This window comes from Mus musculus, chromosome 4 (genome assembly GCF_000001635.26).
Source record: "Mus musculus strain C57BL/6J chromosome 4, GRCm38.p6 C57BL/6J".
NCBI classification, from domain to species: domain Eukaryota; kingdom Metazoa; phylum Chordata; class Mammalia; order Rodentia; family Muridae; genus Mus; species Mus musculus.
This window is the reverse complement of record NC_000070.6, coordinates 77299385-77326655: the sequence shown is the minus strand read 5'-3', so window position 1 is coordinate 77326655 and position 27271 is coordinate 77299385. Positions and strand designations below refer to the sequence as shown.

At 38.2% G+C, this 27271-nt stretch overlaps 1 protein-coding gene and 1 long non-coding RNA gene across 6 annotated transcripts in view; one reads left to right on the top strand and one right to left on the bottom strand.

Moving 5' to 3' along the window:
- The window catches only part of Ptprd (protein tyrosine phosphatase, receptor type, D), a 2270506-nt gene that overhangs the window by 885087 nt on the left and 1358148 nt on the right, over nt 1–27271 (top strand). The window lies entirely within an intron of this gene.
- Gm38646 lies at nt 12049–15824 on the bottom strand. Its single transcript, XR_881373.3, has 2 exons — nt 15483–15824; nt 12049–12501 (listed from the first exon to the last, which is right to left on the bottom strand). It is a non-coding gene; the product is annotated as a predicted gene, 38646 (long non-coding RNA).

Below are 27271 nucleotides of genomic sequence, written 5' to 3'. Positions count from 1 at the left end.
AGTGATTTCCTATTTGTGTGTGCATTAAAAAAAGATGCAGAGAAGCTATAGGAACACCCTAATAAACCTTGAGATTTAGTTGTGGTCAAGTATACTAACTAGTTTCTATAATTTTCAGCAAACATTTTAATATCTATAGGTCTCAGAATATCGTCTGTAAAATATGCACACATGCATAAATTATTTTCAATGTTAGATATACTTTTAAGAAGAAAAATCTAGTCCCTTTCCTATTTTGGTATTTAGGAAATGGAATTATCTCTGACATTTTTTATGTAAGAACTGAGGTACTTTTTTTTAATATTTTTCATTATTACATATTTTCCTCAATTACATTTAGAATGCTATCCCAAAAGTTCCCCATACCCTCCCCCCCACTTCCCTACCCACCCATTCCCATTTTTTGGCCCTGGCATTCCACTGTACTGGGGCATATAAAGTTTGCGTGTCCAATGGGCCTCTCTTTCCAGTGATGGCCGACTAGGCCATCTTTTGATACTCTAGACTCAAGAGTTCCGGGGTCCTGGTTAGTTCATAATGTTGTTGCACATACAGGGTTGCAGATCTCTTTAGCTCCTTGGATACTTTCTCTAGCTCCTCCATTGGGGGCCCTGTGCTCCATCTAATAGCTGACTGTGAGCATCTACTTATGTGTTTCCTAGGCCCCAGTCTAGTCTCACAAGAGACAGCTATATCTGGGTCCTTTTACTTGTAATAATGTTAAATCTTTTTTCAACTTTTTTTTTTGTTTTTGGTTTTTTGAGACAGGGTTTCTCTGTGTAGCCCTGCCTGTCCTGGCACTCACTTTGTAGACCAGGCTGGCCTCAAACTCAGAAATCCCCCTGCCTCTCCCTCCCGAGTGCTGGGACTAAAGGCGTGCGCCACCATGCCCGACTCAACTATTTTTTCTTTTGGTACAACATCCATCCATGCAATATCTTGTAACAAACTAAAATGTTTAATTGTGTTTTTCTTAAGAGTAAGAAAGGATAACACAACTTCTTCCTTTTTTGCTTGTACTTACTCTGAAAAGATCTAAAGAATTGTTTCATTATCCTTTACAGGCATTTCCTTCTCTCCTTTTCCCCTGTGTGATAGAAAAGGGCAAACAACTTCTTTCCCTTTTTATTTATTAAATGATTTTATTGATTTATGTTCCAAATGTTGCCCTACTTTTTGGACCCTGCTCCCCGAGTTCTTCATTCTCCCCTTCCCTTTGCTTCTGAGAGTGCTCTCCCCTCGCCTTCCCCCTGCCAGCCTCCCTCTTCACTAGGGCATCAAGTATCTACTGGATTAAGCACAACTTCTCCCACTGAGGTCATATAAAGCAGACCTCAGCGACATATGTGCTGGGAGCCACAGATCAGCTCACATATACTGTTTGGTTAGTGGCTAAATCTCTGGGAGCTCTGAGAGGTCCAGGTTAGTTGATGTTGTTTTTCCTATGGAGTTGCAATCCCCTTCTGTTCCTTCAGTCCTCCCCCTAACTCTTCCATAGTTATGCCTGATATTAGTACAACGGATGGCTATAAGTATCTGAATCTGTCTCAGTCAGCTGCTAGTAGAGGCCCTCAGAAGGGAGCCAGGCTAAGCTCCTGTCTGCAAGCACAATGTGGCATCAGCAATACTGTCAGGGCTTGGTGACCAACCATGGGATTGATCCAAAGTTGGGCTGGTCAGTGGATAAATGGCCTTTCCTTCAGACTCTGCTTCAATTCTGTCCCTGCATTTCCTTTAGTTAGGAAAAATTATGAGTCAAAAGTTTTGACAATGGGTTGGTGGCCCCAGGCCTCAACTATATTCATGGGGAGCCATGCATATCTATTACAGGTGGTTTCTCTTCAGTTTTCATCTCCCCACAGTTGGATCTTTGGAGCCTGTTACATCCCTGGTCTCTGGGCCTTTCTTGAGGTTCTCCTGCCCCTCCTACCCACAATGTTGTATATTTCCATTCATTCTCTTGGCCCTTTGGGCTTCTCTTCTCTCTCCCCTCATATTTGATGCTGATTCTGCTTTTCCCTTTCCCCTCCATCATCCTTTCAGGTCCCTCCCTGCCTCTGCCTCCCATGATGATTTTGGTCCCCCCTCTAAGAATAACTGAAGTCTACACACTTGGGACTTTCTTCGTCCTAGACTTCATATATTCTGAGTTGTATCATGGCTATTCTGAATTTTTTTTACTAATATCCACTTAACAGTGAGTGCATAAAATGGATGTCCTTTTGGGTCTGAGATACCTCACTCGGGATGAGAGTCTCTAATCTCATCTACTTGTGTGCAAAATTCATGATGTCCTCATTTTTAATAGCTGAATAGTATTTTATTGTGTAAATGAACCACATTTTCTGTAACCATTTTTCGGTTGAGGGACATATGGCTTGTTTCCAGCATCTGGCTATTATAAATAAGGCTGCTATGAACATCATGGAGTATGAGTCCTGACGGTACTGTGGAATATCTTTGGGGTATATTCCCAGGGGTGGTATAGCTGGATCTTCAGGTAGAACTATTTTCAATTTTCTGAGGAATTCCAGATTGATGTCTTGGGTGGGTGTGCCAGTTTCCAATCCCACCAGCAATAGAGGAGTGTTCTTCTTTCTCCAAATCCTCACCAGCATGTGCTGTCCCTTGAGTTTTTGACCTTAGCCATTCTGATTGGTAAAAGGTAGAATCTCAAGGTCATTTGATTTGTATTTCTCTAGTGATTAAGGCTGTTGAGCATTTATTTTTTCTTGGAAGGGCCATGGCTTTTACTTTATTCATTTTCTTTTTTCATTAGATATTTTCTTCATTTCTTTAAGTCCTTCTTGGCCATTTGAAATTCTTCTGTTGAGAATTCTCTATTTAGCTCTGTACCACATTTTCAAGTTGGCTTATATGGTTTTCTGAAATCTAACTTCTTGATTTCTTTGTATATTTTGGATATTAGCTCTCTATTAGATGTAGGGTTAGTGAAAATATTTTCCCAATATGTAAGCTGCTGTTTTGTCCAATTGACAGTGTCCTTTGCCTTACAGAAGTTTTCTCAGTTTTATGAGGTTCCATTTGTCAATTGTTAATCTTAGAGCCTGGGCCACTGACGATCTGTTAAGGAAACTTTCTCCTGTGCCAATGCATTCGAGTCTTTGCCACTTTCTCTTCTATTAGATTCAGTGTATCTGGTTTTATGTTGAGTTCTTTGACCCACTTGGACTTGAGCTTTGTGCAAGGTGGTAAATATGGATCTATATTCACTCTTCTACATCCATTGTGCCAGTTAGACCAGCACCATTTGTCGAAGATGCTTTCTTTATCCACTGTATAGTTTTGGCTTTTTTGTCAATTATCAAGTATCTATAAGTGTATGGGTTTATTTCTTGATCTTCAATTCTATTCCATTGATCAAACTGTCTGTCTCTGTACTAATACAATCTGGATTTTATCATTATTGTTTTGTAGCACAGTTTGCAGTCAGGAATGGTAATTTCCTCAGGCGTTCTTTTACTGTTGAGAACTATTTTCTCTATCTTGTTTTTGTTGTTGTTGTTATTGTTTTGGTTTTGGTTTTGGTTTTTTGTTTTTCATATGAAGTTGAGAGCTGTTCTGTCTCTTGAATGCTGGGACTAAAGGTGTCTTCCACTATGCCTGTACTTAAGGGTTTTTTGGGTTTTGGTTTTTGGTTTTTTGGTTTTTTGTTTTGTTTTGTTTTGTTTTTTACTTAGAACCTTGCTCTGTTGGCCTTGTATTTGGTGATCAGTTTAGCTTTGTCTCCTGGGATTAAAGATGTATACCACCTTGCCTGGTCCTAACTTTAGTCTAGTAGGATCTTGTCCTAGTGTTACTGCACCCTTATTCTGTTTTTCTTTTTGAATATAGGATTCAGCTCCATTTCACTTCCTAGTGCACCTTTATTACTTGAACCATACATTTTATACTTTTCATTTCTCACATTGCTCCTTTTCATTAAAATGCTTTTTGTAAAAATGAACTTATTAACCACATAACAAAATTTATACCAGGCTGTTTTGAGACTTCCTTTGCCAAAGCAATTAATCTAAATCTTTTCACCTAGCCTCAGGTAGACTCTTCGAACAATGACAAAAGGCAGCCATGTTCTTCGCTAAATATCATACAAACAGTCCATTGAATCATCTTGGGCCAGCAAACTAACATAGTTTAAATCAACTTCAGCTCCACAGTTTTCCATATCCCTACTAAGATTGCCCAATAAACCCCACTTAAAGTATTTCATGGCTTTCCAAATCCAAATTCCCCAAATTCACATTCTTCAGGTCTATCACAGCAATACCCTACTCCTGGTACTAACTTTTGGCTTAGGTTTTTACTGCTGTGAACAGAAACCATGATCAAGGAAACTTTTTACAAAAACAACATTTAATTGGAGGTAGCTTTCAGTTTCAGAGGTTCACTCCATTATTATCAAGGTGGGATCATAGCAGTGCCCAGGCAGATATGGAGCAGGAGGAGCAGAGAGTTCAACCTTTTGTTAAGAAAGCAAACAGAAGACTGACCTCCCAGGAGATAGGAGGATGCTCTAAAAGCCCATGCCTACAGTGACATACTTTCTCCAACAAGACCACACCTACTCCAACAATGCCATAACTCCAAATAGTGCCACATCCTGGACCGAAGATACTCAAACCACCGCAGAAAGTTTGTAAAGGGTAGTAAAAGGATATTTCTGACTAGACAATGGAGAAACCAGTAATGGTTCTGGCTGCATGGAGTGGGTACATATGGTGTGGGAGGTTTATCCTATAGCTTATTCTTGATGTTAAGGATTTGCACAGATTTATTTATTATATATTCCCCTTTAGTTACATCTGATTTTCTTGTGATTCTAGGAATCAGGAAAAACTATCCAGTTTTCCCTTTTAAATTTGAACAGTACATTTTTCTCTTTTGTTCATACCTCACTTACAATCATAGCATTAAATTAACTGCTAAGCATTAATATTATTGGATAATAAAGAAGTAGCAATATTACTTTTTGAGGAAATGAAGAAATGGAAACATTTAAGCATCCTAGATTGGACACTGACAACAGAAAATGAGACAGTTCTACTGAATTTTAACTCAGTGAACCAGAGTTTAGGATTGCTTACACATATATAAACGAGGGCATGCTTACAGGATCACAGATGATTTCAACAAATGTACCACTGAGGATCTCAATCCAGAATGGGAGAGTACTCTTAAAACCTGCATTCTTGAAACTCTATTTCCAAATTGTATGCAACTTGCCAGAGAAGGTCCATGCCCCTGTAGAATTTCCACTTTGCTGCCTTTAGTTACAGGAAATGTTAATCTTGGAGAGACTTTGTAACCTTGTTTCTTTCCTGAGTTTCCTGACCTTGCTGATTTGGTTTTACTAAAAGGCCTTCTTAGTCCCTTCAAAAAGCAATGTTTCAATTTACAGGACAGAGGTACACACAGTTATTAGCAATAAGTCCTTGCTGATTTAAAATATCAGATAATCAACAGAATTCATCAAATCTTTTCAGAGAGGTCACTATATGCTGGTGTTCAATCCTGAAGATGTTGTGATATAAAATGTCCCACCACTCTTCAAATTGGCCTCTATACAGTAAGGACAACAATAATGAATTGCAGTATCACAAATCATTGCAGGTAACATGCTCAGAAATGTGAAACAGTTTTCCCAAAGCCACATAGATCTTATGAAGGGACTACAGATATTAGGCTTATTAATTTCTTTTCTGATTCATAGCTAAGTGTTACATTAAGTGAATTGGTTTTTCTGTTACTCTTCTTTCTTTTAATAGCTTCCAAAAATAAAGATGAAAACCATAATGGCCAATGAAGAGACAATCAATAAAAAGAAATCACAATATATTGTAAACAATCCTAATCTTTCATCCCTGTTCCAAGTCCCATTAACACTTTTTAATTATCATTATATAATTTCTGAGTATCAGGTTCCCCTTGTGAGTTATAGGCCTGGTAGATAGAAGATGTATAAAATTAACTAATCAGGATGATTAAAACCATTTTATTAGATTTTGAGAGAAAAACCATAGAGGAGGAAGCTGCAATTCTGAGATGTGGACCCTGTTTATGTGCAGATATAATTAGCATTCTTGTTATTGGCTCTTCAGTGGAATGTTAAAAATTTCATATTCATTTGTATGATGTATTATAACTCAACTCTGTACATATAAGATAATTCTGGGGTTTTTCCTTGTTTCTCAAATTTATATTTTGCCACTGATAATTTTTCATGTGGTTAGATTTGTTACCTATTTTATTTATAGTGTCTGATTTTCATGCTCTGTTTAAAATGGTGTTATGCATTTTAGTATTCTAAGATAACATTGTTGACCTTTAGTCTTCAAGTGTTATTCACTATTTTATAATTATATATGCATAAATACAAATATGTATATATATGCAATGTACTTTGATCATATTTTGCTTCCTCATCATCCTGTCCTATTCCCTCCTCTTGTGATTTTTAGAGTGAGCTTTTAGTTTCATATTTTTCAGATTAATCAATTTTGCTTCAAGGAATGACAAAGAAACATAGTTTCATTTTATTGGTGGGAACCTAACAAATCATCTCAATTACATTACTGGATAATCAATATTTTACTCTCTGATTTGTACTAATAATCTGGTATCCCTTTTGTAATTATAATGTCCATTTATATTCACATGTCAAAATACATTCTATTCTAATAACACTTCTAAAAATCTTTTCATCTCTTCTCAGACTTATGAACTATGAGCAGAATTCAGCCAATCCTTGAAAAGTTTAAGCCTAGCTTCACCTTATCATTTAATTTGCAATGTTGTGGCAGAGACCTTGATTCTGCCGTTATGCAAAAATCTACTAATGTGTGACTTTCTTCTTAAACTGACAAGTGGCTATGGGACAAGTCTGATTTTAGCTGTGTGGCAAAAACAGCATCAGTCAGTAGTGATAATGGACAGGAGATGTGGCTCAAGACAGACTGATAAGCATGTGTGAAGTACTGGCATCAGTCCTCCAAACAACTCAAAAACAGAGACAGAAAGAATACAAATATGGTTTCTCCATGGCTTAGCCTCCAAGAGGATTCTTCAGGGGACATTCTGGATTCCTCACTTGTGTATACTCATCTGCACTCTCTGTTCATACAGCTTCGAGATACATTTGAGCCGTGATACCTATTATATATCAGCACAAACTGCTGTAGGCCTAAGGCTGTTTTGAAGGTGGACTTAACTTATTGGTTGCCAGAAGTAGGCAGGATGATCTACCTTCTTGAAAACTGCTTCCAGATATCTCAGTGCTTAGGTTGCCATGGATATGGGTCTAGAGACAGAAATGCTGTAGGGAAGGCACTGAACCCTACCTAAGCCTCACTTTATAAAGTTGGGCCAATTAACTGAAGCTCTTGAAATCTTGCTGAAGATGTGTTCCATAATGGCCTGTTCTTATATCGTGTCTGCCCTATTATGAAAGGCTCATGTATGAACTGGATACTATGATATTCTTTTCCATTGTAATTTAGGAGGCTCTGCATTTAGGTTTTGAAAATCTACCAACATTTCAAATGCCAGCTTGGTATGGATCTTTATTTGTGAAATATTATAAATAAGCCTCTTAAGGCCTGATTATTATGAACCTAAGATTTGAATGTTATATTCTGAATTTGATATTATCTATTTTTTTCTAGATTCTAATAATTCTCTTCCCTCCCATAACTAAAAATGATCAGTTACAGTTAGCGTATTTTGATGGCATTCATAACCACATACTAGAATTAAGAAAGGATGAGTAGTTTTCTTCCTAGATTTAATCTTATTTTTCTGACAAGTCAGAATGATTAACACCTTATTTCACTATTATTGCTTTAGCCTTCTATACATATTTTTGGTCCTGTTGAAGCAAAATATAAGAAATTAACATACCTTAAAGATTAGTCTGTGATAGACAAAGAATATTAATAAAAAACTAAATTTATCTGATTAAAAACAAAGGAAGGGGCATCCAGAAACTGACCCACCCAGGAATCCATTCCATATACAGTCATCAAACCCAGACACTCTTTTTTATGCCAAGAAGTGCTTGCTGACAGGAGCCTGATATAGCTCATTACTGAGAGGCTCTGCCAGAGCCTGACAAATACAGTTAGATGCTCCCAGCCAACCATTGGGCTGAGCATGTGGTCCCCAGTGGAGGAGCTAGAGAAAGGACTAAAAGAGCTCAAGAGGTTTGCAACCCCATAGGAAGAACAAAAATATCAACCAACTAGACACCCCAGAGCTCCCAGGGTCTAAACCACCAACCAAGGAGTACACATGGAGGGACCCATGGCTTCAGCCGCATATGTAGCAGATGATGGCCTTGTCGGGCATCAATGGGAGGAGAGGTCTTTGGTGCTGTGAAGGCTCGATGCCCCAGTGTAGGGGAATGCCAGGTCAGGAAGGTAGGTGGGTGGGTAGAAGAACACCTTCATAGAAGCAGGGAGAGGTAGGAAGAGATAGGATATTTCCGGGGGAGGAGGGAACAGGGAAAAGGGATAACATTTGAAATCTGAAAAATAAAATATCCAATAATAAAAGAAACAAACTTTATCCTTTATTCTGTGTATCCAAAGAGCTAACTGTGGATGTCAGAGCACTAGCCCATGTATGAAGTAAGGTAATTTTAGCCATCCACAATTGTTTGACCTCAAAGACGGTTTGGACGGCACTGATCAGATGCCAAAGCATAAAAAGCTGACAGCACCAGCAGCTAATTCTACAGATGAGGCTTTCATCAATATCTTGTATCTTCCTCATTCATCATAGGCACCATCATTCCATCCCTTGTATTAATAGAGCATTCACAGATCCCACTACTAAAAATAATAACTTTCAATAAATTATATTTCCTGGACATTTGAAAATCTCTATTTGGTAATAGACTACTTTATAAACATTCTCTTGGTTTCAAGTACTCACCACATGCAAGAAATTTTGCATATTCTGGGACTAAGGAATGGACTAGGGGAAGCTTTCTTCATCCCTATTTGCACAACAGACGTCTCAGGGTGTGAAACGTTCCCCTGTACCTGGGAACAGCTGAGCATCACATTACAGTTGTGTTACTTGGCTTTTCTGTCAACCACTCTCGTAGTTCTGTACGCCTTGCTTGACAAGCTGAGGAACGAAGCTTCTCCCCTGGGACAGCACTGCTCCTTCCCTGAGGGTTTAATTTGTTTCTGCCTGAAACAGAGCATCATGCTTTTGGCAGCGTGCAAATTAAAAATATTAATGAACTGCAGTCAAAGGCAAAATGAAATGGCTTTTTTATTAAATCACAATCAAAGTTTGTGTTTATATCTCAGAGTTGTCAGCCTGTCAGTGTGTCCCTAGGCTCAAACAACAGGGAGAACATTTGATGAATTTTAGCTCTTTACACTTAGTGTTATTACTGACGTCGTTTACGAATGAGAAATGCTATTATTTCCGTTTCCAGTCCAGATGGTTACACTTTTCACATACTAATAAAGAAATTTGAAATTAAATGTTAAAGAAAATCTTCATAAATATTTTCTATCATTATTAGTTTATATTTGGCAGCATAGAAATTCCATAGAAACTCAAAATTCAATTAGGCAGGTTAAAATCAATAAAAAGCTGGTTTGAGCTTCAAATTTTGTTAGATTGTGGTAAGATCTCACAGCACTAATGCTGAAGTGAATACAAATGTAAACACTGCATGCCGTCATGCATCAAAATGATGGGGTTTGTGCTCTGGAAACTCCTCACTGGATTATTTTCTCATGCAAGTTGGTGTGTGTGGAGCCTGAGCCATGCTGTGGTTGTGAAACAGACATTCCTAACTATTCAGGACATGCTAATTCCTCTCTCTAACCCACAATGAGAAAGCTGTTCTAATAGCAGAACTTCCTTAATCGTTCCTTGGCTGATATTTCAGCTACCCTGTGTGGTGAATGGAGTATAGAAGGTTTTTCTTTTTTCTTGTACTGACTTCATTGAACAGTGCCTGATCTTTTCTGACCACTTATTTGTTGTCTATAGACATTTTTAATGTCACCAAATGCAGGGAAGGCAAATGGCCCTTTGTTGAGAACTTCTGGGATGGGGTATCCTAGGTGTAATTCCTGCGAAAACTCTCTCAGCATCTCATCACTGTAAATGAACTGCTAAAACAAGACAATGAGTAGGCTCTCATTTGACACATAATTTTATCTTTACCTTCTTTTTACTGATTTTTGCCAATGTGTCGTATTTACCAATACATATAAAATAAATAAGAGCAACGTATATATTACCAACTAATATACATATACAAAAATGCACACATACACATATACTGTGAATGTATGTATATGTACATATATGTAATATATCCATGTGTAACAACTGATGATAAATCTATTATTTATGATAACATGACTAGACAACTCTCTGGATGATATAAAACAAAATAAAATAGTACCATCCCTGTGTTTGTATTATGTACTTGTATGTTCACATTTTTACATGTATGTGGGTAGATATACCCTTATTTATGCTAAAAACTTCTTTATTACTTTCCACCTATGTTTTGAAACAGGACCACATCACAGAACCTGATGATGACCAATTTGGGTAGACTGGTTGGTAAAGCCACTGTAGGAATCTTCCTGTCTCCAGCCTCCCTGATCTGGAGCTTATTTAAACCACTTTGCTAGTTGTATATGGTACAGCAGCTCAAGACTCATATCCTCATACTAGTGTGGCTGATACCTAACTAACTGAACCATCTCTACAGCCTCAGATTCTGATCTAAAAAGGGGATTTCAAAGGGATGAGAGAATAAATGTAACATCTCTTCATAAAGAATGGAGTCTTATAATTTTATAAATCTTTAGAGTTTATAGACTATCAAAAACAAGGAAGTCTCATCAGAACTGACACTATGCGAGGAGTGAATGATGTCAGAAGTATCTGAAAACACCCATATTCAAAATTACTGTGAGTTTCTTTCTAAGCACCACGAACAAACCACTCAAATTTCTGTCTCACTTTGTTGTGTCTATTTTTAATATGTTAATTTTTCCCAAATTTCTAGTGAATATAAAAATGATCTTTCCTTTAATAACTATCATGTATAGAAAGAACTACAAATAATTATCAAATAAAATAGCTTTAATATATTATTTGCTGTGCAGATAAATTCAGCTGTTATAGATGTTTTTGGATGTTTTCTGCTCACTAACCATGGCACTCCTAACAATGATAGAAAAGACTTAAAAGATTTTAGCCAAGAAAGAACAATATTTATGTTTATAAGAATGAGCTAATGCTCTTTGGATGTGATCAATGTGATGGCCTCTCACAAAACTGGAGTCTCTCTAGATAAGGTGACAGCCTCATTCACACAGGAAAAACCTGGAGTGGGGTATTAATTGGATTCACTTAAGCAAGATTTTCTTAAATTAAGAAATTGTTATTATTCTTTATTAGTCTGTATGCACATGTGTGCAGGCATAACTGACAATGAATATATTGTGTAGGTCCATTGTTAGAGTCTTCTCTTACATTTTATTTATTTTTTTTTTAAAGCAAGATTCTTTAGCCATCAGACCAATGTATGGGTGGACTTGGAGAACTCAACCAGAAGGGAAAGGTTTCCAGTTCTCTGGAAGTATCACTTTTGGCTAAATCTGTGAATGTTGATAGCAGCACTCTGGTCAGTAACATATAACAAACTGCACTTCTTTCTGCCTCTTTAAATGTCTTGGATCCCTCCTGGTAGACACAAATGCTGTGCTACATTACCCCCAGCCTGTCTTTCTCTTTCAGAACAGCCGAATGTGAAATGTACTACTTAATAAACAGATGCACAGTTTGTAGTCTGTATTAAGATAGATTGCTTATGTGAAGTGGAAATGAATACCATAAATCAAAGCTTCTCATTATATATTTCTTGTTTAATAGTAATTTATCAGTTTTATTTCTAGTTCTTTATTGTGCAGGCCTATTGTTAACTACCTGTGGTAGGTTTCCTTGTAGACTCTTGTCACTTGTACACCTCCAACTCAGCAGAAGAATGCAAATGTAGTATATTGTCATTTGAAGCATAACATAGAGGTTATTGACAGAGTGGGAGGATGTCACTGTAGTTGATGGTGGCTGGCTTATCAAAGACATTTGCTAAAATATGTTTCGATTATCTATGACTAACAAAAACTCTTGAGTAGACAATACAATCTAAAAGATGAATTCAAACACAGCTACAGTCCAAGAAGTTATAATGAAATGCTAAACATTAATGAAAAAAGACCTCATTTTTTATTGAATAGTTCTTAGTTTGAATATGTGTACCTCAACAGAACAGTAAGTTGTCACTTCCAAGTGATACTCCATTATATTCAGAGCAAGAGAACTTTCATCAGGCAAAGGCTACATATTGGAGGAAGCAATTAGTATTCTAATGGAGTCCTTGAATAGCTGATGGTACAGAATTCAACCTGGAGTTGTGCCAACAAAGATCTGTAACTGTCAAGATAGAGAAAAACAATTCTGTGTAATGGAATTACATTTTTAAAATGCTTTGATTTTAAATTTTCAATGAGGATACAACTAAATACCAGAATGCAGAAAATAGACGTTTTCCCATAACAACCTAAATTAGCTTTTTCAAAGCAAAAAATCTTAGGAAACTTTAAACCAAATGACTAAGTAAATTTGCATGAATCAATGATTAATTGATAGCTGTAGGTTGCTAATTTCCTTATTATTTACCTTGTGTGACTTCACCCTTACACCCGCCCCCAAAAATAGGAAGAAGAGAATTGCAATTTTGACAGAAAACTCAGTATAAAAAGATAGTAAAATACAGAGAAAAACTCATATTTCAATGCAACAAGAATGTCCTAAAGTTAATAGAGTTTGGCCTAGTAATTACAGAACTTTATATAAATGTGGTCTTCTTAGCTATCTTTGACGTCATGAAGGAAGTAAGAAGAAACCTTAACTAAATAGAGCAATTCCCTCAATTATGGGTACCAAGTATTTCAGAGAAATTTCTCTGAATGTCACTTAAACTTTCCGTTGGGCAAATCCTCAGAAGTGTGTAAATTTCTCTCATGTTACCAGATAAAGAAGCATATTACAGACTAAGTAGACTTCAAATCTGTGGGGAGATATCTGTGGGTAGTAAAGACTTGCAATGGGCAGATCCGATGAGAACAACCTCTTAGAAACCTAACTTAACCTTTTTTCTCTCTTTTTTGCTTTTTTGTTTTAAGGAAAAACATTGAAACTCTCTCTGCGTACTTCAGAAACATGTTAGTCTATTGAGCTATTTGGGACATGGCATAGTGTATAACAGAGCACAAAGAAATGGCATGCTACTTTAAGTAGTATGTCAGCATTGAATGAAGTACTCAGCTTGCAGTACACACACACACACACACACACACACACACACACGCACACGCACACGCACGCACGCACGCATGCAGGCACGCACGCAAGTACATGCCTGTGTACATACAACACTATCTATTTGGCAAGGACTCTTTTTTTTTCTCACTCTACTAAATGTAATTAGAAATTGATTAAAATTAAAGGTATCATCTCTATCCGCGACTTAATTTTTGTCTTTTGTGAGAAAGTAGGAGATGGTTAGGAGTGTGATCTACTCAGGCTGAGTGACATATTGGGGTCCTCAGGAGAATGACCATTCCAATGTAGCAGCAAGATGACTTCCACAAATGATATAGTTCTCATCTCAATTTTTAAAATATACTTTGTATGTACATATATGATATTCAATATGCTCAGAAATATGTGTATTGTATTCTTATACTGAACATTGGAAAATCTGCAGATTTACACACGAAGTTCCTTAGATTATTTCAGAATTATTACTCCAATTTACAAATGTCATAATTTTTAACATCTGATATTTTATCTAAAAATAGACATCTATCTATCTATCTATCTATCTATCTATCTGTCTGTCTGTCTGTCTGTCTGTCTGTCTATCCATCCATCTACCTAACTAGCCATCTAACCATAAGTAAGCCATTTCTTCATTGTAATTTCTCATTTCTAGATGTTTTAAATAACCTAATCACTTAATCTTGCTAATATCAATTTACTGGTTATAACTGGAGTGTAATTTGATCATATCTATGAAATATTTTAGAATTATCAAATAATTTTAGAGACTTTTCCAAAGCATGTTTATTTGCAAAGCTAGAATGATCTCTCAAACAGAGTGCTATGCTGTTTTCTTCTCATGCAGCTGTATTTCCTCTAAATTAGAGAGGGTTTTTAAATCAAGTGTAAGTAGTAGTAAGTAGTAAGACTTCAAACTACTATTGATGACGACTATTCAGCATTTTGCCAATGGCTGCTCTGTGTTTCATTTAAATGATTTAACTTAATCTTTGTGGTTGCTCATAGGATGCTACTATACTTATTTTGAAACTGAAATTGTCCTATTCAAAGTACAGAAGTAACAAGAACGGTGGGCTTGGTATATTGTGTTCAGTCTTCCTTCTGAGGGACATTGCTCAAAATGCTGTCAGAGAACATAGCAAACTTCAAAGTGACTGGATAAATATTAGCTTTATATCTTTCTATCAGGCTTGTTTCAGCAACAGGGAAAATTGATAAAAAACAGTTAATTGAAAAATCCCTTCTATACAGACAAAGGAAAGATAAAACTTCAATCTTTCATGTAATAGGATGTACAATACTGCTGATAGTAATTAACTTTTAATATGTATAAGTAGGTGGATTTCTCTTAAAATAAGTTACAATATAAAATTTGCTCATTAGCAGCAAAAAGATAATTTAATCAGCAGACACTAGCATTATTATTTTATTATGATATTCTAACTCCCAGGAGAACAAAGACCTCAAATGCTTAAGACAGCAGTTTCTATTTTAGATAGGGATTATCTCATTTTTGGCAAATGTAAAATAAAATAGAAAAACTCTTTGTATGCCATATTAATGCCACTTGAGAGTGCTTAATATAAAAAGAGAAATTTAATTTTTGATTTCAACATAATCATATTTCAAAATATTGGATTCCAGCCTGCGCATACTTCCTTGGCTTAATTTTACATCTAATTAAACTAATCATAATGGAAAATGTATAATTCTACATTTCAAAATTCTCCTCAAATCCTAATTCATTTACAGTGAGCCAGCGATACAAACCTCCAGCATAAGAATGAAGGATCTCTTATGAAATATTACCTGTCAGTGGCAATTCTGTGAATATTTACTAAATAGTACTTGACCAAAGGTTCAGCCAAGTATGTAGAATGGAATTTTAGGTCTGTATGATACACTCTTTGCAGCATTAAAACAGGCTCACTTCTATTCCATTAGAAATAGGAAAGGAACAAGATAGAGTGGCATGTCAAAAATATGTCACTTGAGGAATCTTATCTATTTATATCACTGTTCAGCAAACTGCCCATAAATTTAGCTTCAAACAATTGTTTTATTCTTACCTCTGATAGTCTTGAGTTTTAAATAGGGCTCACAAGAGAAATTCTTCTATGTGGTGGACTTCAACACATCTCTCTGTTCTTAGCTGGCATGCCATACAACCATTGCTCTCTGAGGCAACTTCAGATGGTTCTATGTGTACTGGGTACCAAGTTGAGCTCATATTCTTGTGTTATATGCCAGCCCGCGGCTTACATGAGCCTGGTACACCTGGGTGGCAGGCTGGGGCTGAAAAAGACTTAGATGGCGAGAGAGATTAAATGGAGAACAAGACTCGGGTTTCCTGTTCAAGCCCACCCCCCTACCCCCTGAATTTACTCAGAAACTGTGCTTATAAAGGGGGAAGGCCCATTCCCCCCCCCCCCCCCCGCCCCCTCCACTCCATTCTTGGTGTCTGGAGCCAGCCTGCAGGTGACATGCAGGATAGGAAGTTCCTCCAGGAATAACTGAGGGGCCTCTCAGCAGGTAGCAGTGTCTTGGAGGAGGGCAGTGTCAGGTGACAGAACAGTAGAGTCCTCTAGGTCAGAAGGCTCCACCCTAGGTAATCTCAGTGGCAGCAAGGTCAAAGTCTGGATCAGCCAGCTTCAAGGCTGAGGGAGGCTACATTCTTGGAATTCCTAGTTCACTGAATCATAACTCAAGTTCCTGCTTAAAGGACCACATAGACTGCAGGGCAGGGAACATGGGGGAATAAAGGGGGAGTGGGGAAAAACCAGTGCCCTCTCAGAGTTCTGGTGCTGTAGGTGGGCAGATGCAGAAGGACTGCCAAATGCTTGCCAAATGCCCGGGTGGGTGTCTGGCTGTGGGAAGCCACATACTGCAACTCAGAGGGTGGGGGACAAAGGGCAGTCCTAGGTACCAGGTTCTCAGCCTCAGGCATCCCAGACACCACTGGACATTGGGAAGACCTGAGAACAGAATGGGGGCTCCCTGGGGTGGCTCAGTCAGCCCCGGGTCCAAAGGGAGAAGAGGACAGGGAGAAAGGGAGGCACTGTGTGGTTCCCACATGGGCAAGAGTCCTTGGTCCCGTCCATGGCTGGAGCATAGGAAGGCCTTCCTGTGGGAGATTAGACGTGGCGCATAAGAGGAAAGCCTATTCCATTATTCAAGCAGATGAGCCTTGATGAGCAGAGATGGCCTATGGTTTTAGAGCTTTACTGTAGAAAGGCAGGGGGAAAGAGAGAAGGTAGAAAGAGAGAGGCTGACCATAGCCAGGTGGAGAGAGGGGAAAAGAGAGAGAGAGAAGGGGGACTAGAGCATTAGAAAGGGGAGAGTTATTTAAAGAGAGAGAGGTGGGGCAAGCAGCCCCTTTTATAGCGGGCTGGACTATCAGGTAACTGGGGATGAGCATACCTGGCTATAGTCAGGTAACTGTGGGGGTGGAGTCAAGCCAGAATGCCAGAAGCTAGGGATGTTGTCTGTGTGGTTGATAGTCACACACCTCTCCTGCTGGGGCTGTAGCAGTGGTAACTTCAACAGGAGCCAAGGGACCAGGAGACATGATCAAACACCTTCCATCCCATGTAGGTGGAAATTACTAGCCATTGGGTCTACTCTGGTTGAAGACCTATGCTCAACTGGTGACCAGGCTGTCTGTGTGCAGCCCACTGCCCCACAATAGACTCTGCAAGAAAAAAATGAATATCTTTTCTTCTTAGAAACATGCAAATGGCATTGAAAGAATCACCCTTCTCGTTGACAGGAACATCTAATCTCTCAACAGCATATTTTGTTTACTCTTGACTCAAAGGTCTTTTACATATCTGCAATATTCCACCCTTATTTCTATCATTCCAAAAAAGAGTTGCTAGCAAAATGCAAATTTATTACCAGCGCTTTCTCAAACATCAACTACAACAAGCACTCCAGGTGTTTGAGAAAACTCCAGGTTGTGAGACAAATTTCTATAGCATATAAACTCTTTTTTTTTTAATTTTTATTAGTTATTTTATTTACATTTCAAATGTTATCACATTTCCTGGTTTCCCTTCAGTAAAACCCCCATCCTGCACCCTGTCCCTCCTCTTTCTATGAGGGTGCTCCCCCACCCACCCCACACACTCCTGCCAAACTGCCCTGGCATTCCCCTATGCTGGGACATTGAGCCCTTATAGGACCAAGGGCCTCCCCTTCCATTGATGCCAGACAATGCCATACTCTGCTACGTATGCAGTTGGAGCTATGTGTTCCTCCGTCCATGTGTACTTTTTGGCTGATGGTTTAGTCCCTGGGAGCTCTGGGGAGGTCTGGTTGGTTGATGTTGTTGCTCTTAACACCAGCTAAAATTATTTCGACTGGTGCTACCCACAGTCTTCAGATGCCTCAATATCCCCAATTCAGTATTAACCCATCCCCGTAGTAGCTCTAATTTTTATCTACATTATTTAATTGTTAATTGAGTATATTTCTCAAAATGAAAATTTAATTATTTTTTTCTACTTGATAATTTAAAATGGCTTCATTTGCTTAAAATTTGGAGTGTCATCTTCTAATTTCTCTTCATGTCTGTGCTTTTTTTTCATTTTTATTGGATATTTTACTTATTTACATTTCCAATGCTATCCCCTTTCCGGATTTCCCCCCTGCCAGAAACCCCCTATTCCACCCCCCCCTTCCTGCTTCTATGAGGGTGCTCCCCCACCTACTTACTCCCACCTTTCCACCCTCATATTCCCCTACACTGGGACATCAAGCCTTCACAGGACCAAGGGTCTCTCTTCTCCCATTGATGTCCTACAAGGGCATCGTCTGCTACATATAGGGTTGGAGTCATGGGTTCCTCCATGTGTACTCCTTGATTGGTGGTTTAGATCCTGGGAATTCTGGTTCATTGATAGTGTTCTTCTTCCTATGGGGTTGCAAACCCCTTCAGCTCCTTCAGTCTCTGCTTTAACCACGTCAAACCTCACACCCATCTCAGAAAGGTATATGTACCCCTCCTCACAGCCTGGTAGAAGCTGTGTTCCTTGCTTTGTGTCTTCCATAACTTGTAGGAATGATATGATCTTTTATTTGTTTACTCTTATTCCTTTAATATGATTTCACTTTCTATCATACTTTGTATTTGTGTGAACACTTAATTTTCTCTACAAATATGAAATGTGTTGAGAGCAACAGACAAATCTATATGCCTTTCCAAAAGTCTGTTTGTTTGTTTGTTTGTTTGTTTGTTTGTTTGTTTGTTTTGAGACAGGGTTTCTCTGTGTAGCCCTGGCTGTCCTGGAACTCACTTTGTAGACCAGGCTGGCCTCAAACTAAGAAATCCGCCTGCCTCTGCCTCCCAAGTGCTAGTGCATGCATCACCATGCCCAGCTCAAAAGTCTTTAGAATGCCTTGCATAACTAAATTCTATAAGATGGAATTATCCATGTGAAAGAAAAAAATAGCTGTTTATAAATATTTTCTGTATAAATCTGCTTGTTCATTAAAAGTAAACTCAGAGTCTCTTGCCCTGTTTTAAACTGTATTAGGATCTATGGTTAAATATAAATATGTAAAGTGGCATTAACATTTCTCATTACAAGACAATTGTCCTTACATGTTTACATTTGATATTTCCAATATAATATTATAAAAAAATTAAATTTTCTCATTATATAACAGTCACAATAAGAAGTTTATCCTGTGATGTTTCCAATTTAAAGTTATATTTGTCCTAATGATAATGTGACATAATCTCATAAATAATTGTATGTTCTATCTATTTTTTCAATTTTATTTAATTTTTTTATTTAATTTTTTTATACAGTCCAGATTGTATCCCCCTCCCAGTCCACCTACATCCCATACCTCCCCCTCCCTGTCTCCATGAGAACATCCCCACTCTCTGGGTCCCCAAGTCTCTTGAAGGTTAGGTGCATCTTCTGAGTCTAGACCTAGCATTCCTCTTTCGTACATGTGTTGTGGGTCTCATATCAGTTGATATGTAATGCCTGATTGGAGGCCAAGTATCTGAGAGATTTCTGGGGTCCAGAATAGTTTAGAATGCTGGTCCTCCTACAGAGTGGCCCTCCTCCTCAGCTTCTTCCAGCTTTTCCCTAATGCAACCACAGGACTCCAAAGCTTTTGTTCATTGGTTGAGTATAAATATCTGCATCGGACTTTTAGCTGCTTGTTGGACCTGTCAGAGGGCAGTAGTGCTAGGCTCCTAGTATCAGTAATAGTGTCAGAATTTTGGGCCTCTCCTTGAGCTGGATCCAAATTTGGGCCTGTCCATGGACCATCTTTTCCTCAGGCTCTTCTTCATTTCCATCCCTATATTTCTTTCAGACAGGAACAATTATGGGTCAGAGTTTTGACTGTGAGAGGGCAATCCCACACTTGATGCTCTATCTTTCTGCTGAAGGTGGGCTTTACATGTTCCCACTCCCCACTGTAGTGCATTTCATCTAAGGTCCCTTTTTTGAGTTCTGAGAGTCTCCCACCTCCCAGGTGCCTTGTACATTCTGGAGGGTCACCCCCCACCTCCTACCTCCCAAGGTTCCCTGTTTCCATTCTTTCAGCTAGCCCTCAGGGCTTCAGTCCTGTTCCCCCCACCCAATACTAGATTGTGTTCCCCTCTTCCCTTCCCTGTCCCCTCCCACCCAGGTACCTCCCTCCCTCCCACCTCCTGTGATTGCTTTCTTCTCCTGCAAAAGTGGGGTTGAGGCATCCTCACTTGGGTTCTTCAGCTTGTTAACCTTTATGAGATCTGCAGATTGTATCCTGGGTATTCTGTACATTTTTTGGCTAATATCTACTTATCAGTGAGCACATACCATTCATGTCCTTTTGGGTCTGAGTTATGTCACTCAGGATATTTTCTACATCCAGCCATTTACCTGCAAAACTTAAGATGTCCTCAGTCTTAATAGCTGAGTAGTATTCCATTGTGTAAATCAAACACATTTTCCATATCCACTCTTCTATTGTGGAATATTAATATAATTTTTTAAAAAATCAATCCCCCAAATTTCTGTTAAAGTAAAAACAAAACAAAACAAACAAAAAATCAGGAAACCAACTCTTCCTGGAAGCAGTGTGTGTGAAGGATACTCACTTTTGTCAGACCTCAAATTCCATAGGCTTGTATCACAAGAAGTGAGAAAAGTTGCAACCTCAGATAAAATGAGCATCTGGTATGCCACCTCACATTCCATCACCTTGCTTTGCTAGATACTTAATAATTGTGACTTATGACTGTCACCTATATTTACTGGCATCTTCTTTCTAGTTCTAGTAAATCAATGATTTTCAACTGTTAGAATTTGAATCTGCTTCTGATGTTAACAAGTGTCAGGAGAGATCTACTAGCTAATTGGACCCCTGTTGTTATAACTTTCCATGCATAAAGTTTGTTAAAAAGAACTTCCCACTCTCCTGAGTAGCCTCCAGTCAGAGAGGTTTCAGAAGGGTACAGTAAATTTCCACATTAGTTACACACACATTTTATTACTATGAAAGAGAATGAATCAGAGGGAATAAAAGATTAAACAAGAATTTATACACTAGCAAGATTTTATCGAAAGGACCCAGATGTAGCTGTCTCTTGTGAGACTATGCCAGGGCCTAGCAAACACAGAAGTGGATGCTCACAGTCAGCTAATGGATGGATCACAGGGCTCCCAATGGAGGAGCTAGAGAAAGAACCCAAGGAGCTAAAGGGATCTGCAACCCTATAGGTGGAACAACATTATGAACTAACCAGTACCCCAGAGCTCTTGACTCTAGCTGCATATTTATCAAAAGATGGCCTAGTTGGCCATCACTGGAAAGAGAGGCCCATTGGACACGCAAACTTTATATGCCCCAGTACAGGGGAACGCCAGGGCCAAAAAGGGGGAGTGGGTGGGTAGGGGAGTGGGGGTGGGTGGGTATGGGGGACTTTTGTTATAGCATTGGAAATGTAAATGAGCTAAATACCTAATAAAAAATGGAAAAAATAAAATAAAATAAAATAAAATAAAAGAATTTACAAAGTTTTAAGACATATTTCAATGGAAGACAGAGTAAAAAGAGCTTATTGTTCAAACCCAGTAACAGAACTCATTTACATCATTATTATCAGAGAAATCATTTAAAGTATGGTACAATATAAAACAAAACAGAAGTGACAACCAAAACCTCCATGTCTTTCTAAATTCTGGAGAAGCTGCAGGTGTGAGACAGAAATTCTGACCCGTCCAGCAGGTCCAGTTATTCGAGGGTCTGGAGGGGAACTCCTCCTAAGAACCAAGTTGGGGGTAGAGAGGGACGAGGGCCTTGTGCGAATAATGACATGGAAACCATTCTGGAATGCATCAAAGCCCCAAATGTATTAGCCAAGCCCTAGGTTTAAATGCACAAGAAAAAGGGGAAGTGCCTTTCAGCAGGAGGAATGGGGCAGAGGAAATGCACCTCAGCAGGAGGGATGGGGCAGCTGAAAGAGAGGAAGTACTTCTCAGCAGGAGCGATGGGGTAGGGGAAAATTTTCTTTTGGCAACTACACTGGGAAGCAGGAACTTGGTGGTATCAGGGTACATCTTGAGGTCAGGACATCCTGCGCTGACTTTCTCCGAGCGGTGTGTCCGGTGGCCTGCTTTTGATCCTCTTTTCTTCTCAGGGAGAGGCCCAATTCAGAGATCAGAACAACAGCGTTGCCTTAATAGCTCCCAACAAAATTCCACTCTTAACCACGCTTTGGAGAAACAACCACTAAAATACAGATATGAGGAAAAATGCTAAGAGAATGGTAGCTACAATCTAAACTCCAAATTATGAATTTTTGATGTATATATTGCAGCAATTTTCAAAAATTATAAGCACAGGCTTAAGTGACATGTCTGAAAATGCCATATACCAGAATAATACTACAACATTTAATTAAAATTGAACAGGGCACAGCAGTATGATATCAATTTTAATCATGTCAGATCTTTACTGCTTAATAATTCAAAGCAGAGAAAACAAAATACATTTAAGAACAAATAGTAAGTCATGTGTTATAATTAAATTACATTTGGCATTTCTTTCCTTTTGGCTTTCTAGCTCATCCAATTTCTCTTTTTAGTGTTTTTAGCACTAAGTAAAGGTAAAAATCTAGACTGTAGTTAGAAATCTTTCTGGTTTCGGGAAGTGGCTGTAGTAGGTTCTTCTCTAGCTTTCCTGGTCTCTTCAGCCTCTTTTGTCTGGGTTTATAATACCAGGTGTGAATGTCCTCTTATTGAGTGGTCCTGAAGTCCAATTAGACAGCTCTTGGTTACTACCAAGATGTTAGTACTACTAGGGCATACTAGCCTGCCAGCCCCATCATTGTTGTTTTTCAAAGGCTTTGCTTCAGTCACAACTGGTTCAGCACCTTAGTATACTAAGAAAACTAATGCTTAGAGAGAAGCATTTTCAAGTCAGTTCCAGCTCAATTTTTCCAGATCCTAAGTCAGAAGTATGTATGTCTTCAAAACATACTTATCTTTAAATTCTAAAAGACAATCAAGGCCAAATTTAATAGCCTATATTGTTTTGGAGGATGTCTAAAATATCTGGGGAAATTGAAAGGTATAAAATTCGCTCAACAGTTGTGAGGAAAATTAAATTTTATTACGGAAAGAGGAGTCAACAAAGGTTCGAGGCATATCATCATTCACTGAGATGTAGAGGATAGTAGGAGATGACATGAAGAGAGTTGATTCAGAAGTCCATGGGCATCCCTGGTCTCTTAGTGACTAAAAGTATGTTCTAGTGATATGTTTCTTTACAGTCACCCAGAACATATTGTTGATAACTTTTACATCATTTTAAAATTAACTTCTGGTAATAACTGAAGATTCATTTCATCAGAATCAAATAAAGAAATAAATGGGCATTGGCAATGGTAAAAGAAGCCAAAATATTTTGTAATAAAATGTTCAGGTTCAAAGGAAATTATTTCCCATGTGTAGTGCATAAGGACACAAAAAAATGAGCAAAGGGGTAAAACGCTATAAATAGTTTTCACTGTCTATGAATTTTAAACTGCTATGTTCATTTAGCTGGTTAGTGTTTTTAAATAATTCCAGACCTTTGGTATTTAAGGTATGGTAGGATATGATAGAAAGTAAAATATAATAATAATAACAACAACAACAATAACAACAACAACAACAATGATAATAATAATAATATGCCCAATGAAGTATGGGAGAACATTATAATTGCCAATATTTTATATTATTCTGATCACTTAAAACTAATAAAATTAAAAGAATTTCCTTAGATATTTTTTCAATTTAAACTGATCTAAAAAATTAAAAACTGAAGTTCCCACCACCTTCTGCCAAATATCTCCTTTACTAAAATGTGTCCTGCACTGAAAAGATATGGGTTACAAAAAAGTATTACATCACCTACCTTCTAAAGACATAGTCATTAGCTCAACAAGATGCACTGAGAAAACTTTTTTTTAATTGGGTATTTATTTCATTTACATTTCCAATGCTATCCCAAAAGTCCCCCACACGCTCCCCCACCCACTCCCACTTCTTGGCCCTGGCTTCCGTTCCCCTGTACTGAGGCATATAAAGTTTGCACGACCAATGAGCCTCTCTTTCCACTGATGGCCATCTAGGCCATCTTCTGATTCATATGCAGCTAGAGACAGGAGCTCCGGGGGGTACTGGTTAGTTCATATTGTTGTTCCACCTATAGGATTGCAGATCACTTTAGCTCCTTGGGTACTTTCTGTAGCTCCTCCATTGGGAGCCCTGTGATCCATCCAATAGCTGACTGTGAGCATCCACTTCTGTGTTTGCTAGACCCCAGCATAGTCTCATAAGAGACAGCTCTAACCGGGTCCTTTCAGCAATATCTTGCTAGTGTATGCAATGGTGTCAGCGTTTGGAAGCTGATTATGGGATGGATCCCCGGATATGGCAATCTCTAGATGGTCTATCCTTTCGTCTCAGCATAGCCAGAAGCTGGAAAGAACCCAGATGCCCCTCAACAGAGTAATGGATACAGAAAATGTGGTACACAATGGAGTACTATTCAGCTATTAAAAAGAATGAATTTATGAAATTCCTAGGCAAATGGATGGACCTGGAGGGCATCATCCTGAGTGAGGTAACCCAATCACAAAAGAACTCGAACAATATGTACTCACTGATAAGTGGATATTAGCCCAGAAACTTAAAACACCCAAGATATAAGATACAATTTGCTAAAGCATGAAACTCAAGAAGAACGAAGACCAAAGTGTGGACACTTTGCCCCTTCTTAGAATTGGGAACAAAACAGCAATGGAAGGAGTTACAGAGACAAAGTTTGGAACTGAGAAAACTTTTAATGTGAGAGGATTAGTTTTGAGTCATCCATGTTATTTGAAAAAGAATGTTATTCTTTTACTTTAGTATTTTTAACTTTTTAACTCACCACATCAAAAATCAATTTCTTTGTTCAAAATGACTCCTAATTCAAGAAGAGAGATAAGTGATTTCTAAAAAATTCTTGACAGTGTAAACTACTGTTCTGATGTCTGTGTTAGGTTTGTTAATGTCATATATGCTCATTGTTACTTAAAGAGCATAGTTTCCTCATTCAACAGTGTGGTTATTTTAGCAACAATAGATGACCCCACTAGACTCTTATACTTGGTTATTTATCTCCAGTTTGTGGAACACTTAGGAAGAATCAGGAGGTGTGTCCTTCTTGGAGGAGGTGTGTCATTGGGAGTGGGCGTTGAGGCTTCAAAAGGCTTATACTATTCTCAGTGTCCTCTCTGATTCTACTTGTAGTTTTGATATATGAGCCCTCAGCTGTTCCTGCCACCCTGCCTTCACGTTGCCGTTATGGATTCTATTCCTCTGAAACTATAAACTCAATTAAGCACTTTATATTTTTCAGTTTCCTGGGAAATAGTGTTTTATCATAGCAATAGCAAAGTGGTGAATAGAAACAGTGTCACTGCTGTCCGAGCTTACCTCGAGAGCATGGTGGACGGCATCATCACAAAGTCACTATTAGTATTAGGATGGTTTATATCCAAGAACAGTCTATACTCTTAAAATCCATTAATGTGGCAAAGTGAATAATTACCTTTGCATTTTCTATTATTTATCATTTTTCTTCTGAACACAATCACCACTCATATATTCTTAACATATACACAGTAAGAATGTACCTACTTTGTTGAAATAGTATCATGACCTCTACTTATGTACTTATGTTATAGATTATTTAAATTTTCATTATGAATTCTCATTAGCATGTGTTTAAGATCTAGCCATAAAAATTCAATAGGCATTGTCAAAGTCACAGGGCAGCTAGTGTCCTGCTTACAAAGAATGCGCACAATCCTGGGTTCAGTTCTCAGCCATGAACAAATGGAGATGTTGGGGACTTGGAACAGGCATTAAGAAGGTGGGTCAGAAGTTAAGATCATTCTTGGTCACATAGCAAACTCATAACTAGACTAATATACTAGAAAGTTATCTAAAAATGAATGAATGAATAAATAAATAAAGCTCTAAATATGTCAATGTGCAATTAACCATTTTATATTGGTGTATACTGTTGGTTTTCATTGAATGTCTTCAGGTCTTTTCTTGCCTTTCCATCTCCTGTTTTTTACTGGGCTCCTGTGTTATAAAAAAAAACTAAGGAGAGGCCCTTGGTCTTGCGAAGATCATATTCCCCAGTACAAGGGAATGCCAGGGCCAGGAAGAGGGAGTGGGTGAGTTGGGGAACAGGGTTGGGGGAGGGCATAGGGGGCTTTGGGGATAGCTTTTGAAATGTAAATGAAGAAAAAATCTAATAAAAAAGAAAAGAAACAGACAAAATAATAATACAAACCAAAAAAAAAAAAAAAAAACCCAAAGGGGGAAAAATGAAAAAAGAAACAAATAAATTTCTAATTTTTCTTTCCTTGCTGTTACTTTTTCTCTGCCCCACTAGTCTTTTCTAGTAAGGTGTGGTGTCTGTCTCCATATTTCAAACTTTGTCATAGTAAAATATCTATTCAACTAGCAGACTCCTATAAAGTGATAATTTGCAACATTATCTCCAAACTCCTGATAAATTTCACCAACCTTCTTTGTTTGGAAAGCATTAAATACTCATATTCTACCTCTTAATTATCCACATTACATTGAATTTCTGAATATAATTTTTTGATTTCAGATATTACCTAAGTTTGTTCTCCAGGTGCCTCCACTGTATGCTAAAGAAGAACAATTGCTATGCAAAGCATATAGAGGATTTGGGCTTGAAAAGTTCATCATGATTTTTTAAACATTTTTATTCATATTTTCACATAATATTTTTTTAATTTATTTTTTTTATTAGGTATTTTCCTCGTTTACATTTCCAATGCTATTCCAAAAGTCCCCCATACTCACCCCCCCCCCCCCGATCCCCTACCCTCCCACTCCCCCTTTTTGGCCCTGGCATTCCCCTGTACTGGGGCATATAAAGTTTGCAAGTCCAAAGGGCCTCTCTTTCCAGTGATGGCTGATTAGGCCATATTTTGATACATATGCAGCTAGAGACAAGAGCTCCGGGGTACTGGTTAGTTCATATTATTGTTCCACCTATAGGGTTGCAGTTCCCCTTAGCGAAGTGGATGCTCACAGTCAGCTAGTGGATGGGTCACACATAACATTTTTTGATCATGTTTTTCTTCTTTCTCACTCTTCTCCAATCCTGCCCACCCAGCTTCACAGCTTCAAATGGGCTCCCTCTCAACCTCCCTCCCCCTTTCTCTCTCTCTCTTAAAAAAAAAACACAAAAACTAAAGCAAAATAAACAAACAAACAAACAAAATGAATAGGATTAAAAACCCCAAACTGAAACAAAAAGTCCA